This window comes from Mustela erminea, chromosome 6, assembly GCF_009829155.1.
Source record: "Mustela erminea isolate mMusErm1 chromosome 6, mMusErm1.Pri, whole genome shotgun sequence".
NCBI classification, from domain to species: Eukaryota; Metazoa; Chordata; class Mammalia; order Carnivora; family Mustelidae; genus Mustela; species Mustela erminea.
Window position 1 is genome coordinate 53,937,257 of NC_045619.1, and position 17,806 is coordinate 53,955,062.

Sequence of the window (17,806 nt, forward strand, 5' to 3'; positions counted from 1 at the left end):
CCAAACTATGGAAAGAACCTAGATGTCCATCAACAGATGAATGGATCAAGAAGATGTGGTATATATACACAATGGAATACTATGCAGCCATCAAAAGAAATGAAATCTTGCCATTTGCGACAACATGGATGGAACTAGAGCGTATCATGCTTAGCGAAATAAGTCAAGCAGAGAAAGACAACTATCATATGATCTCCCTGATATGAGGAAGTGGTGATGCAACATGGGGGCTTAAGTGGGTAGGAGAAGAATAAATGAAACAAGATGGGATTGGGAGGGAGACAAACCATAAGTGACTTTTAATCTCACAAAACAAACTGAGGGTTGCTGGGGGGAGGGGGTTTGGGAGAAGGGGGTGGGATTATGGACATTGGGGAGGGTATGTGCTTTGGTGAGTGCTGTGAAGTGTGTAAACCTGGTGATTCACAGACCTGTACCCCTGGGGATAGAGTATTATGCCTCCATCAGAAAGGATGAATACCCAACTTTTGTAGCAACATGGACGGGACTGGAAGAGATTATGCTGAGTGAAATAAGTCAAGCAGAGAGAGTCAATTATCATATGGTTTCACTTATTTGTGGAGCATAACAAATAGCATGGAGGACATGGGGACTTAGAGTGGAGAAGGGAGTTGGGGGAAATTGGAAGGGGAGGTGAACCATGAGAGACTATGGACTCTGAAAAACAATCTGAGGGTTTTGAAGGGACGGGGGGTGGGAGGTTGGGGTACCAGGTGGTGGGTATTAGAGAGGGCACGGATTGCATGGAGCACGGGGTGTGGTGCAAAAATAATGAATACTGTTATGCTGGAAATAAAAAAAAAAAAAAAAATATCCCATAAAACAAGAGCCCAGGGCCAGATGGCTTAACAGGGGAATTCTACCAGACATTTAAAGAAGAATTAATTTCTATTCTCCTGAAACTCTTCCAAAATATAGAAATGGAAGGAAACTTCCAAACTCATTTTATGAGGCATTACCTTGATGCCAAAACCAGACAAAGACCCCATCAAAAAAGAAAATTACAGACCCATATCCTTGATGAACACAGATGCAAAAATTCTCACCAAAATACTAGTCAATAGGATCCAGCAGTACATTAAAAGGATTATTCACCACGACCAAGTGGGATTTATTCCAGGCCTGAAAGTTTGGTTCAACACCCACAAATCAATCAGTGTGATACAATATATTAATAAAAGAAAGGATAAAAAATACAGGATACTCTCAATAGATGCTGAAAAGCATTTGACTAAGTACAGCATCCTTTCTTGATCAAAACTCTTCAAAGTGTAGGGATAGAGGGCACATACCTCAATATCATCAAAGCCATCTATGAAAAGAACACCACAAATATTGTTCTCAATGAAAAAAAAACTGAAAGATTTTCCACTGAGGTCAGGAACATGGCAGGGATGTCCACTATCACCACTGCTATTCAACATAGTACTAGAAGTCCTAGCCTGGCAATCAAACAACAAAAAGAAATTAAAGGCACCCAAAACGGCAAAGAAGTCAAACTCTCACTCTTTGCAGATGATATGATACTTTATGTGAAAACCCAAAAGACCCCTCTCCCAATCTGCTAGAACTTGTACAGGAATTCAGTAAAGTGTCAGAATATAAAATCCATGCACAGAACTCAGTTGCATTTTTATACACCAAAAGCAAGACAGAAGAAAGAGAAATTAAGGAGTCATTCCTATTTACAATTGTACCCGAAACCATAAGATACCTAGGAATAAACCTAACCAAAGAGGCAAAGAATCTATACACAGACCTGTACCCCTAGGGATAAAATATATGTTTATAAAAAATAAAAAATTAAAAAAAAATTAAAAAAAAAAGAAATGGGCAGAGGACATATACTCAGAAAACTATAAAGTACTCATGAAAGAAATTGAGGAAGACAGAAATGGAAAGATGCTCCATGCTGATGGATTGGAAGAACAAATATTGTGAATATGTCTATGCTACCTAAAGCAATCAATATGTTTAATGCAATACCTATCAAAATGCCATCATTTTTTTTCAAAGAAATGAAACAAATAATCCTAAAATTCATATGGAACCAGAAAAGACCTCGAATAGCCAGAGGAATGTTGAAAAAGAAAGTCAAATTTGGTGGCTTCACAATTCCAGACTTTAAGCTCTATTACAAAGCTGTCATCATCAAAACAATATGGTACTGGCACAAAAACAGGCACATAGATCAATGGAACAGAATAGTGAGTCCAGAAACAGACCCTTAACACTATGGTCAACTAATCTTCAACAAAACAGGAAAGAATGTCCAATGGAAAAAAGACAGTCTCTTCAACAAATGGCGTTAGGAAAATTGGACAGCCATCGCAGAAAAATGAAACTGGACCGTTTCCTTACATGACACATGAAAATAGACTCAAAATGGACGAAGAATCTCAATGTGAGACAGGAATCCATTCAAATCCTTGAGGAAAACACAGGCAGCAACCTCTTTGACCTCAGCTGCAGCAACTTCTTCCTAGAAACATAGCCAAAGGCAAGGGAAGCAAGGGCAAAAATGATCTCTTGGGACTTCATCAAGATCAAAAGCTTTTGCACAGCAAAGGAAAGAGTCAGAGAAACCAAAAAACAACCCACACAGTGGGAGGAAATACTTGCAAATACATATTAGATAAAGGGCTAGTATCTAAAATCAAGAAAGAAGTTATCAAACTTAGCACCCAAAGATCAAATAATCCAATCAAGAAATGGGCAGAGGACATGAATAGACATTTCTGCAATGAAGACACCCAGGTGGCCAACAGATACATGAAAAAGTGCTCCACATCACTCAGGATCAAGGAGATACAAATTAAAACCACAGTGAGATGCCACCTTGCACCAGTCCTAATGAATAAAATTAACAAGTCAGGAAATGACAGATGCTGGTGAAGATGGGGAGAAAGGAGAACCCTCCTACACTACTGGTGGGAATGCAAGCTGGTGCAGCCACTCTGGAAAACAGCATGAAAGTTCCTCAAAAATTTGAAAGTAGAGCTACCCTACCCTACAACCCAGCAATCTCACTACTCAGTATTTACCCTAAAGATACAAACGTAGTGATCTGAATGGGCACATGCACCCAAATGTTTAGAGCAGCAATGTCCACAATAGCCAAACTATGGAAAGAACCTAGATGTCCACCAACAGATGAATGGGTTAAGAAGATGTGGTATATATATAAAATGGAATACTAAGCAGGCATCAAAAGAAATGAAATCTTTCCATTTGCAATGACATGGATGGAACTAGAGGTTGTTATGCTGAGTGAAATAAGTCAATCCAAGAAAGACAATTATCATATGATCTTCCTGATATGAGGAATTTGAAAGGCAAAGTGGGAGGTTTGAGGGGTAGGGAAGAAAAAAAAATGAAACAAGATGGGTTCAGGAGGGAGAAAAACTATGAGACTCTTAATCTCAAAAAAGTAACTGAGGGTTGCTGGGGGGAGGGGGGTGTGGAGAGAGTGGTTGGGTTATGGACATTAGGGAGAGTATGTGCTATGGTGAGTGCTCTGAATTATGTAAGCCTGATGATACACAGACCTGTACCTACGGGCAAATAATACATTATATGTTAATTAAAAAATTATATATATATATATATATATAACAGAGGAATAAACCTAACCAAAGAGGTAAAGGAAAACTGTAGAATAGTTATAAAAGAAATTGAGGAAGACACAAAAAATGGGGGAAAATTCCATTTTTATAGATTGGAAAAACAAATATTGTTAAAATGCCTGTATTCTCCCAAGCAATCTACACATATTCAATGTAATCCCTATTAAATACCATCAACATTTTTCACAGAGGTAGAACAAACAATCCTGAAATTTGTGTGGAATAAGAAAAGCCCCCAAAGAGCCAAAATAATGTTTAAAAAGAAAACCAAAGCCTGAGGTGTCACAATTCTGGACCTGATACTGTATTACAAAGCTATTATCGTCAAGACTATATGAGTCTCTTCTTCTTATTTTCTTTTTTTTTAAAGATTTATTTTTTTCATTTGAAAGGGGGATAGGGGAAGAAAACAAGGGATAGCTAATCTTAAACAGACTCTGTGCTGAGCAAGAAGGAGGACACAGACTAAATTTCATGACCCTGAGGTCATGACCTGACCAGAAATCACGAGTCAGTCACTTAACTGACTGAGCCACCAAGACGCCCCTCCATGACTCTTTCTACTCTGACTTCACACCTGATTAACTCCCTTAAAATTGTGTTCCATGCTTATATATCTCCAGTGCATTTGGTGGATCCTCCACTTAAGCTCACTCCACCAAAGTCTTCTCATGTCTTCTTATGGGTACATCTAAGACATTAAGCATATTTTTTAGAAGTATGTAGATACGTAAAAAATTATTTGAGAGAAAATTGGGAGGTGTTCCACATCAGAATGTTAATATTAAAGAGCCTCTCTCTTTTCCTTTTTCTCCATGGAAAGAAATACATCTGTGTAGATGGGATACTCAACACTAGAAAGAAAAGGGCATTTCTGCGTCTTCTTCCCTTAGGCTCCAGTAGGTTCCCCAAACCTAGAAAACAAGCAGACTATCTTGCCGAACTTTGAAAATTCCTTTAAAAATGTCTTCAAATCCAAAAGAGACCATTATGTATGTCCAAAGTAACACATTGGGTGAGGAGACTGGGGTTCTTGACCAATAAGAGAAAGAATAGTAACTGCAACTTAATTTCAAAAATGGAAATTCATGTCTAGAAAAATTTACTCTTGTTTAGTGTTCATACATGATATGTATTGAATTTTCAAAATCCTGTTTTGAAATCTAAATATCTTTTTGCACAACAAAGGAAACACTCCACAAAACCAAAGACAATGAATAGAATGGCAGAAGATATTTGCAAATGTCTTATCAGATAAAGGGCTAGTATCTAAAATCTATAAAGAATTTATCAAACTCAACACCCAAAGAACAAATAATACACTAATAAATGGGCAGAGGATGTGAACAGACTTTTCTCCAAGATTGACATATAAATGGTTAACAGATAGATGAAAAAATATTCAACATCACTTGGCATCAGGGGAAATACAAATCAAAATCAGAATGAGACACAAACCCCACCCCAGTCAGAATGGCTAAAATTAACAGCTCAGGAAACAGCAAATGTTTGTGAAGATGTGGGGAAAGGGAAACCCTCCTACACGGTTGGTGGGAATGCAAGCTGGTACAGATACTCTGGGAAACAGTATGGATGTTCCTCACTAAGTTGAAAATAGAGTTACCATATGACCTAGCAATTGCAGTCCTGGATATTTACCCCAAAGATACAAATGTAGTAATCCAAAGGGGTGCTTGCAACCCAATGTTTATAGCAGCAAAGTCCACAATTGCCAAACTATGGAAAGAGCCCAGATGTACATCAACAGATGAGTGGATAAAGAAGATGTGGTATTTATACACAACAGAATGTTACTCAGCCTTGGAAAAAAAAAGAAAGAAAGAAAGAAAGAAATCCTACCATTTGCAATGACGTGGATGGAACCAGAGTGTGTTATGTCAAGCAAAATAAGTCAATCAGAGAAAGAAAATTAAATGATCTCACTCATATGTGGAATTTAAAAAAAAAACAGGATTATAGGGGAAGGAAGGGAAAAATAAAGATGAAATCATAGAGGGAGACAAATTATAAGAGATTCATAACCATAGGAAACAAACTATGGGTTGCTGAAAGGTGTTTGAAGATGGAGTAACTGGGTGATGGACATCAGGGAGGTCATGTGATGTAAAGGGCACTGGGTATTATATAAGAACAATGAATCAATGAACTCTATCTCTGAAACTAATAATACACTATATGTTGATTGAATTTAAATAATTTAAAGAGTTAAATATATTGACACAAAAAAAGAATGGCAGAGGAAACTAAAAGAAATTGATAAAAGCTGATCAAGATTGGAAAAATGCAAATATATTTGATGTGTATGATGAAGTAGGTTAAGTCAGATTATATTTATTGTTTTTTTTCATAAAGCTTTTATTTATTTATTTGACAGAAAGAGAGAGAGACAGAAGGAGAAACAGAGAGAGAGGAGAGCGAGATCACAAGCAGTTGAAGTGGCAGAGGGAGACGGAGAGGTAGGTTTCCCACTGAGCAGGGAGCCTGATGCAGGACTCAATCCCAAGCCCCTGGAGTCATGTCCTGAGCCTAAGGCAGAGGCTTTGCTGACTGAGACACCCAGTTTCTCCAGTAAGATGATATTTCTGATGCCCAGTTAAACTTCTATATTGTAACAAAAGAGACTAGATGGGTGGAAGGAAGAAGACCGTTTCAGAGCTTCAGTTTTCTTGGAAATCAGTTTTTATCGGATATTTGGAAAAATAAAATATGAAGATATAACATATAGCAAGAAATTCATGTGGCTAGGCTGCATTTTAAGGATGTTCAGATGTTACATTATAATTTCTTAGATCAGCCCTGTGATGTAGCTACTATTATGATCACCATGTCACAGGTGATAGAAACGAAGCATCAAGTTCTTAAGTCAAAATGACTAATCTAGTGAATACTTGTGTGTCAAGAGTTACTGTTCAAATAATCTAAGTAACTCTATGAATAAGATGCTATATCTATTATATTTTCCAGGACACAGGATACTGACCTAGAGCAATCATGAAACTGACTCACAGACCCAGAGTGTGCATTTAGAAATTACATTGAAGAGGCCTGGTTTCATTGCCAATGTCCTTAAACTTTACCCCATACTACTTATTCCCATTTATAAACTGATTAAGGTTCCTGGTACAAGCATCTACATTATGATGTTTACCACCATAGAGAAGTACGAGCATTTTGGCACAGAGGAAGCAAAAACTAGACTGGAAGTTAAGAAAGTACTCAATTTTCCATCTATTTTCTGATATTTTTCTTTTACAAACAAGCTTTGCTATCTCATGAAATATAATGAGAAAATATTCCTATAGTTATTATGGTAGATTAGGTTCTTGTTCAATGAAACTACATGTCTTCCACCTGAGCACTTTGAAAGGCATAAACCCTGCAGAAAATCAATGATAATTTTGGCCATGTGACTTGTTTTCACAATCTAATGTGAGTGGGAATGTGATATTTTTGAGGTCAGAGTCCAGGCGTTAAGAAGCACATTTCTCCTAGCTGCTAATCTCTGCTATAAGATGTCATATATCAGGTTTCCTGTTCTTCTAAGAATAAAATACACCCAAAAGATCTGATTTGAATCTGTAGTTGTAGTCTAGAGCCATGTCCATGCATGCCAAGCCTTGATCAACTAAAACCCAGCCAAAGCACAAACCGGTGAATGAGAAATAAATGCTTATTTTACAATGTCATTGCAATCTTGGTTTGTTTGAGCATAATGTCAGCGAATAGTTACAGATAGCATTTACATATTATATGATTTTGATTTTGAATATTCATATAATTTCTCAATAGGAGTAAAAGGAAAGAGTACAGAGAGTGTAAAGAATATGTGTAGCCACTGATTAGTGGCTCAGTCAGATAAGCATCTGTCTTACGCTCAGGTCATGATCCCAGTCTGGCTCTCTTTTCAGTGTGGAGCTTGCTTCTCCCTCTGACTGCTGCCAAATAAATAAATAAATAGATCTCAAAAAAATAATAATAATATGTGTAAAAATATTTTTCTATATTCAAATTAATAAATGTATAAGAAGCATGAATTTTTTTGCAAGTAATAATCAAGACCAATCTCTCTCCCTCTTGTAATTGAATGAGGGTAGAAATATTTGAATCATTACCAAATTACTAAAGTGTTTCGGGAATTCTGGCATTAACTAGCTGTTTGACCCATACAGTATCTTTATACTTTTATTCTTGTTTTCTTCATTATTTAACATTTTATTTTTTACATCAAAATGTTTTCTAGCCTGGGTAAGGATGACAGAAGTGGGGATTGGAATATTTAATAATACAAGATGTCTTCTAAAATATCTGAAATTCAGGTAAGAAGGAAAACATCACACAAGAAAAAGTAGTGAAGGACACTGGTTATTAATGATTGAGAAGACACCAATCTCTACCAAAAAATGAACCTAATTTTGATGATGCAGGACAAAAAGAGATTCAGAAGATAGCTGTTTATTCCATTCTCTGAGGATGTGGGGCAGGTGGGAATGGCTCTTATACAGCAATCCTGTGGTTGTTGCATGATCACCCTGAGTGCCTGTTAACAATCTGGTACTCTTAGCTCTAAATCTACCCATCCCTCTGTGCCCTGTTCTCAGAAAATGGAGTTCTCTTCCTTGTCAGCTCACATGAGTTTGAGTTCTGTTGATAAAGGCAATGGAGAGACACAGCAGGAAGGGCTTGTCTGGTTTCATGGTGTTTTCAGGGTGTTTGGCCTCTATGGCTTGGTTACCTGCTGCTTGCAGGTTACCTGTGCCTCCAGCAAGTACTTGTGGCCAGTCCCAGTCAAAGATTCCTGGCCTCTGCTCTCTGCCTCCTAACAGGGGTTCTTCCTGCCTGCCAGTCACAGCCTGAGATCCAGCCTCACCAGTTTCAGCCTGTGGACTGTGGAGCTGCTCTGTTCCAGGTCAACGCAGTGAGCATGCCTGCCATGAAGCTGTGTGTGGCCACATTGTCTTCAATGACATCTAAATCCCCTAAATCCAGAGAGTAGATGTGGTTTCCCAGTGATCTCTCCCTTGGGTACTCTCCTTTAACCCTAGAAATTCTTTATAATTTTCTTCATTTTAGAACTTTCCCTCTTAGTAGTCTTTCCCTTACAAATAGATAATAATTGTTTACATCAGTCTTCCTCTGGTTTCTGTTCTGGTGGGTAATCTTGGCACCCAGGGTTGTTCAACCCTTACTTGCAGCCCATTTAAGGGCTAGGACAAATCAATTCATTTGGAAATATGAATCCAATTCATTTGGATTGATGACCTATGGAAGACTTTACAATAACAGTGCTTGATATTATAATTTGTACTTTATTATTTAACAAATAACTAAAGCATACAAAATGTAGAATATGTACATGAGCATATATATTATTTACATTAATAAAATTAAGATGGAAAAACAGTTCTATGACACCAAGGGGGAAACCTCAGGTACACTTTGGGCTTTGTGTGATTATGATGCAAACTGCAGGTTCCTTCGTGGTAACAAACGAACCATTCTAGTGAATGATGCTGATAACAGGCCAGGCCATTCACATGTGTGTACGGAGACAATGGAGGATAGCTCTGTACCTTCTTCTCAATTTTGTTGTGAACCTAAAATTGTTCTAAAAATAGTATCTGAAAAATATCTGGGAAAATTGTATGCCTTTTGAAGAAATGAGAAATATCTTCTTTATAGGTGGTGAGGTAGTGTTATATCAAAATTAGGTAACTAAAATGCCCAATGCTTACAAACGTATATTTTTAGATCTAAGCAGTTTTCAAAAGATCTTATGCTTGAGTCAAAGCTGAAAAATGAACAATTCTTGTCACTTGCTGAAAAAACTGATGACCTGAAATACAGAGAATTATATCTTATTACTCTTAAAAATATAAATCTCAATGTTTTAAACAATAAACAGCTTATGTAAACTAATAGTTGTACATCTGAATCTGAATATTTCCCATATCATTCTGCTATGGAAACACTTTAACAATTGTGTTATAGAATTGTTCATGTACTGTACTGATTCTTTGTAAGATTAGCCCTCTTAAGGCATAAAATACAAAAGTTGTCAAGAATCTTATGGTTTAGGAAAGAAGGTCAAGGCTTTTGGACACAGAGGTGAATTAATATTGATATTCTGAGAAACTCTACTAATCCATGAAGAATGAGTGAAGAGGCCGAGCAAACACTAAGACAAAACAATTTTTTAAGAAGTCAAATAAAATCTCTTACTTGAATTTGTAATAACAACCACAGTTATTTTTTTCTTACTTTATAAAATCTTTCACATTTTCATATAGTGTTATATACTGAACATGTTATAAAAATATCTTAGTAGGAGTTAGTGAGGAGGACAACCATATAAAAATAACAATTTCAGGTTTCTGATAATTTATCAAGAGTTACTAATATTTTGTGAAATATCTATTATGAAAATCTCCTAGAGATTCAAGTAAGAAGAAGCACATCTCTAGTCTTCTTGCCTAGCACTGCTCCCATGCCTCCCTACCCACCCACCATAGCTCAGTCGTCCAGAAGCTTGTGAGTCCACAATTTGGAGAAGTTGCAGAAAGCAATGGTGCTGGTCCCACAGGGGAGACTCTGTTAACAGCAGGGAAGGGACTGAAATATCCCACTGACTTTTCAGCTCATGATTTCGCTTGGTATGAATGAGGAAAACCCATACTTTTACTAGCCAGAGGTTGTAGTTTTTTGTCAAGCATTGTGACCCCCATAAGTATAATGAGAAGGTACTTTAAGGGAAGGTAGAACTGAAGAGATGACATTAGCGCTCTACACACTCCTGGCTGACGGAAAAAATATGGGAATGGGGAGAGGAGACCAAGATGCACCTAGAAGAAAGTAAAAGCTGAAGAAGACTTGAGAACTGTTGGAAAGTTATGAGGACTCCCTACACTCTCTCTCTCACACACACACACACACACTCACACACACACATATCACATGGCAGAGGGTGGAAGCCCTGTTGACTTGTGTGCAGTATTTGAGCACAGTCTTTAAAAATTTGGTGGTTCATTTCTAAACTAAAAAAATCACAAGGATCATACCCAGGAAGATAGGCTAAAAAATGGTAAGCAATACAAATTTAGAAAAACTAAGCAAAAAATATCAGGAGGCCAAGTTTAGAGAAGATTGTGCAGTAAAGTTTAGGCAACTTATAAGAAAATAATAAATCTAAGAAAAATGAAATAGGATGCATGTCCAGTAAACTATGTTATCAAAAATGTCTACCAAGAAAATTAAGAAATGGGGCACCTGAGTGACTCTTTTGGTTAAGCAGCCAACCCTTGATTTTGGCTCAGGTCTTGATTTTAGGGTCCTGGAGTTGAGCACCACATCAGGTTCCATGGCAGCGTGCAGTCTGCTTGGGATTCCCTCTGTCCCTCTCCTCTACTCCTCCCCCAACTTGCACGCTCTCGCTCTCTCTCTGTCTCTCTCTCTGTCTCTCACTCTGTCTCTAAAATAAAGTAAATTTATTTTTAAAAAGAATTAAGACACTTAAAGTGTGTCACTATAAAAAAAATGTCAGTGACAAGGTGGAAAAAGAGGACACTTGTACACTGTTTTTAGAAGTACTAATTGATCAACCATTGTGAAGAAGTGTATGGAATTTCTTTAAGAAATTAAATGAATCAGCAATCCCACATGTAGGAAAATACCTAAAAGAATTGGAAGCAAGATCTCAAAGAGCTCTCTGGGCACCCACGCTCACTGCAGCATTATTCACAAGGCCAAGTGGTAGAAGCAGCCCATGTGTCCACTGAGGGAGGCATGGATCTAGAAAACATAAGACACACATGACAACATAATAATATTCAGCCTCAAAAAGGAAGAAAATCCTATCACATGAGTGAAACTTCAGGACTTTGTGTTAAATGAAATAAGCCACCCACACACACAAACACACAGACACACACACAAGATACATGGTTCCACTTATATGAAGTACCTAAAGTAGTCAAACTGAGAGAAACAGAAAGAAGAATAGTGATTGAGGGGAAAGTATAGAAGGGAAATTATTGTTCAATGAGTAGAGAGTCCCAGTTTGACAAGGTGAAAGTTCTAGAGATCTGTTGGACAACAACATGAATATACTTATTGCTCCCAAACTGTGTGCTTAAAGTTGGTGAAGATGTGTGATATAGTTAAATGTAATGTAAAATGTGAGATAGTGTGTGATTCCCACTAGATGACAGTCTGGAAAAAACTAACTCTGGATACAGTTGAAAAGATCAGTGTTTAACAGGGTTTAGCTGGAAGGAAGGATGGATAAGTGAAGTACAGAGAATTTTAAGGCAACAAAACTATTCTGCATAACTTCATAATGGTTGCTACTTGTGATTACATATTTCTCCAAAATCATAAAATGCACAAAAAAAATCCACTATAGTCTTTGAGTGATAAAGATGTGTCAATATGTTATATTAACTGTAGCAAATGAACCACTCCATTGAGGAATATTGAAAATGAGAGTTAGCCACTATGCATGCAGCAGCAAAAGAAAAAACTAGTCATTACATTTAGGAAAATAACAATATGACTAATAGATGAATTCTCACCAGTAACAATGAAGAATAAGAGACAAGAAACGTCATTCAGAGCTGGAAGTACTGAAAAAAAAAAAAAAAAAGAAAGAAAGAAACAAAACAACTTTTCCCATTAACAAAAGCCTCAAACAACCAAACAAACAAAAGTAAAAAGACTTGTCAAACAAGAATTATAAATTCAACAAAACCATCTTTCCAAAAATAGGGTTCATAGAAGTACCTGGGGGGCTCAATAGGTTGAGTGTCCAACTCTTGATTTCAGCTCAGATCATGATATCAGGGTCCTGGGATTGAGTTCTGTGATAGCCTCCATGCTCAGCATGAACTTTGCTTCGAGACTTTTTCTCCCTCCCCCTCTCCTCTCCCGCATTCACCCTAGGTCTCTCTCAATAAATAAAGAAATCTTAAAAAAAAAAAAAAAAAAAAGAAGGTACATAAAGACCCCAAGACAAACACAAAACTTAAGAGAATTTCTACTTAGTAGAAAAATGTTCTTCACATTAAATGTAAATGATGCTAGATATTATTAACCCATATACACAAGAAAGAATCAATCAGTGGAAATGGTAAATATGTCAGTAAATTTTTAAATCTGTGTATATTCACTTTTATTTGCTTTAAAGGATAAGATTATTTAAAGCCATCATTATAAGACTATATGGTTGGATGTATACCAGATACCTTATTATTTTTAGTATTTGTTATTTTCTGTGTGAAATGTTACTGTGAATGCTTCAAGTAACTAATATGAAACCATGAACACAGCGTAGGAAAAGACGTGTAATTGGTGTTCAGAAACCAGTGTCAGCTGGCTTCAGTACAATATGGTTAGAAGTACAGATTTCTGGCTCTATATGAAAGTAGAGTGTTCCTATGAAAGTTTTCCTTAGCTGAAATTATATAAATTGAAGAAAAAATCACCATTAATTTATATGGAAAAATTGTTGAGCATTCTCTGATCCAAACATAACTTCTTGGGTTTTTGTGACGCCTTAAGACACATCTTGCTAATGTTTACACAAAATAAACTAAGATGAAACATAGGCACTCAAAACATCATTCCAAGTTATGCTTGTTATGGAGATGCTGAGTATAGTTTCTGAGGAAGGATCCTGACAGCGTCACTCTCAGTGCTTGGGGTGTGAGCTGCCTCTATAACAGAAAACCCAGCACTAAGCACAATTTTCACTTTTTGTTTTTTGCCTAAAAGCAAAAATCCCCTTCAGATTTCTATTGCTCAGCAAAAACTGGTATTACTCTAGGTTTTTCATAAAAGTAAAATAACATAATGCAAATGTTTGGAAAAGTTGAGGCATACCTGTAATAATTAGGGTCAGAAAATGGGTTATGTTACTGTTCATTTAATATATCTTATCAGACTTTAGTCAGAATTCATTTGAAGTAGATGGCGACCAGTTAATAATATATGTGTGAAGAGTCCCATCAGCAAGATGGAGAACTAGGGGTTCCCAAAGCTAATCTGCCTCACAACAAGCAATAAGAACAATCACTAAACAACATACTAAAACAGCTCAGGAAAAGCTCTAAACAAAGAAGCAGCAAAAACCTGATAGAGCTCAAAAGTCCAGGATGGCGCCATAGAGAGTAAAGCAAGCATTTTGCTTGTATTCCCCAACCCTCCATTTGGGAGTGATTGACCCCTGCAAGAATCCCCTCAGAGGAAGTCACCACATGGAGGGAAGGAGAGCAGGAGAGTCCAGGAAGTTTCACCTTCGGGGATGTCTGCAGCTTTTACATCAGAAGTGCCCACCAATGCTGATCCTGATTGATGGAACACCCCAGAGGGCCCCACGTTGCATCTACTCCCAGAGGCTGGAGCTGTTGCTACTGTGAAACCTGCCTTCAGAGACCCCAGCTGCTACTCTGAATTTTGGGCACCATAGCATCTCAGCATATATAAGATTAGAGCTGCCTGTGGTTTTTGCCCCCCATGGTCCCAGACTGGGGCTCTGCCTCAGCATTACTGGGCAACGTCTACTGCAGTAAGCCCTGCCACCAAGTCCTAAGACATGCTTTGGCAGCCAGTAAGGGCAGATGCTGCTGCTGCACTGAGTCCCACCCACTGGGTCCATGTCAAGCCTCTGTATCTTCACTGTAAAGGTGCTCCTGCTGCTCTGAACCACACCCCCATCCCGGGCCTGGACTCTGAACTGCCATTGCTAAAACCAGGTTGCTGCTGCTTGGACCCTTTCCTTCACCTATGGAAGTTCAATACTGACCTATCATTGCCAAGGCCAAGTAGCCATTTCACAGCTTAAATTGCCTTTGGAGGCTATGCTGGTAGAGCCCGTGACCAGCTCTCTGGGTCCTGACACATGGCTATGACCTGCCAGCACTCAGTGAAAGTAAGATCTAACATAATTACAGTGATCATACTGCAATACATAATGTATGAAATGAACACAACATATGCCTTAAATTTATAGACTACTATATGTTAATTGTATTTCAATAAAAACAAACAGAAGATATATTTGTGATACCTACACTTACTACCAAGGAAATAGTTTAAGAATATAGGTAAGTAAAATAAGTCAAGCAGAGGAAAACAATTTTCATATGGTTTTATTCATATGTGGAACGTAAGGAATAACTCAGAGGACCACAGAGGAAAGAAGGGAAAAAATTGAATGGGAAGAAATTGGAGGAGACAAACCATGAGAGATTCTGGACTCTGGGAAACAAACTGGGGTTACAAGGGGATGGTGGGGGGATGGGGTAACCAGATGATGCATATTAAGGAGGTATTGTGATGAGAGCACTGAGTGCTATAGGCAAATAATGAATTGTTGAACTGTTGGGGTTAATGTAGAACATGAAATCAGCCATAATACCTGGCTTAGTAAAATGTTAACAGAGGCCGCTGAGGGTGAAAGAAAGTTTAGGGGAAGGGTGTGGGTCTTTGGAATGGCAAGGCCTGTGTGACCACTCTGATGTTGGAATGCCTGGGGAGTTGCCTTCTGGAAGCTTTCTTAGCCCAAACAGCTGTTCTGTGATGTATGCATTGTCCCTTAGGCTATGTTTAGCAGAATTCCTAGAACATGCAGAAGAGCATATCTCATCTTTACTGTAAACAGATCCTCCTACTTTCAGTAAGACCCCTTGTCACACATCCTGTGCCTAAGAAACAGTGATATGGATTTGTGATTATACTGAAGGACTAATAAAAGTGGGAACAAAGAAGAGCAAAGGATCTTCATCTCTGAGCATTGACCCTTTTGCCTTCCCCTCTCTTTCACAGCAAAATTTGGAGTAATTTTTCATCCACTGGTACAGGGATTGCTGGCCATCTACATGCTTTCTGTAACAGACACACTTTAGAGTCAAAGGCACAAATAGATGTAAGAAAAGATTAGCAACAGATAAACCTGACAAACAATAACCTTGTAAAGGAACAAAAATGGTTATTCTAATACCAAAGTAGCTGTTAAAACAAGAACTATTATTAGAAATTAAAAGAAACATTTCAGCATGTTAAGGCTCTCAATATAAGAGGAAGATAAAGCAATGATAAACGTAGATTATTCATCTGACAACGGAATCCAGGCCTCAAACACATGCAATATAAACTGACAGATTTGGAAGGATAAATAATTCAATGAGCATAGTTGAAGATTTAAAAGTTCTTCCAGCCAAGCACCAAACCAGGAGCCCTATGGAAGACTGTCAAAGTATAGGAACCAGCTTGACATAACTGACATATATAGAAAGGAGTCTAGGCCATAAATAGGGATCAAACAGGTGTAAAGATGTAAAATTTCAAAGTACAGCCTCTGAAGAAGAAGGAACACATTAGAAGCAGCAACAGAAAGAAATGTGGGAAATTTCCAAATATGTGGAAAGTAAACCATTTCTGAAAATTTTCCAATTCAAGGATGAAATCTTTGAAAATATTTTGTACTGGATAATACTAAACTGAGAACATACCAAAACTCTTATGGGGGAACAAAAGTAGTATGCAGACACAATTCGTAGCTTTGTCATTTATACTCAAAAGGAAGAAACTTATAAAATGCATGATCTGAGTAACTCCCTCTCGAGAAACTATAAAGAAAAGAGCCAAATAAAATTAGAGAAAGAAGATACGATAAAACATGTACTTAGCTGAAAGGTGATTGTGAGATATGTGTATTAGAAGGACTCATGGTAGCCCCAAATAGATCAAATACCCAAATATCCAAGGGAATCAACAATAGAATGGATTCTGATTGTAGTAGAATCCAACAATGGAATAGCAAGGAGTTTGGACAGTTTGCATCTTCATGCAACTATATGGATGAAGCACACAAGTTTAGCTTCCCCTGAAAATTCCAAAAATAAAATATGTACACTGTATGATTCCATTTATATAAATACTTTTTAAAATGCAGAGAAGAACACAGAAGGGGCATTTTGCAATACTGGTAAAATTCATTTTCACATTCCAGGAGATGGTGACACTTGAAAATGCAGCCATCAGTTGGCAAGTATCTTATGGGAATCCATCTGTACGTACATTATACCACAACAAATGTATAAGAGAATATTATGAAAATATGCAAATATATTTAAAACTAGATGTAAAATTGAAAAATATCCTACCAAATACAACTTGTGTCAACCAAGTACAAAAGAAATAAAAATATCAGAAGTATCTTACAACATCTAATACATTTTTTTTTATTTTCAGCATAATAATATTCAACATAATAATTTATTTTCTGTTAGACAGAAAATAAAAAAGGGGTGCCTGGGTGGCTCAGCAGGTTAAAGCATCTAAATACATTTTTTTAAATTTATTTTTTTATTTATTTTCAGCATAACAGTTTTCATTACTTTTGCACCACACCCAGTGCTCCATGCAATCCGTGCCCTCTATAATACCCACCACCTGACCCCGACCTCCCACCCCCCACCCCTTCAAACCCCTCAGATTGTTTTTAAGAGTCCATAGTCTCTCATGGTTCACCTCCCCTTCCAATTTCCCCCAACTCCCTTCTCCTCTCTAACTCCCCATGTCCTCCATGCTATTTGTTATGCTCCACAAATAAGTGAAACCATATGATAATTGACTCTCTCTGCTTGACTGATTTCACTCAGCATAATCTCTTCCAGTCCCGTCCATGTTACTACAAAAGCATCTAATACATTTTTATCTGTCACTCAGAAAGCTTTTCGCACCCGGTTACAGAATATTTAGGTGCTTATGAATGAAGAAAATGTCTGCCAATTAAAAACCAAATGACCCTTGTATGGTGTAAGAAGAAGCTAAAAAATATATGACATGTGCATTTTGATGGGAATATTAAATGAAAGGAAATTACAAGTTATGCAATTGCAAATACATTCAGACAGTATGTAAAAATAATGGGCTATGATATAAATACATTTATTGAAGCAATACCATCCTGAATTTACATTTGAAATGCCATAAACTTGGGACACCTGGGCGGCTCACTGGGTTAAGCCTCTGCCTTTGGCTCAGGTCATAATCTCAGGATCCTAGGATCGAGCCAATCAGGCTCTCTGCTCAGCAATGAGCCTGTTTCCCCCTCCCTCTGCCTGCCTCTCTGCCTACTTGTG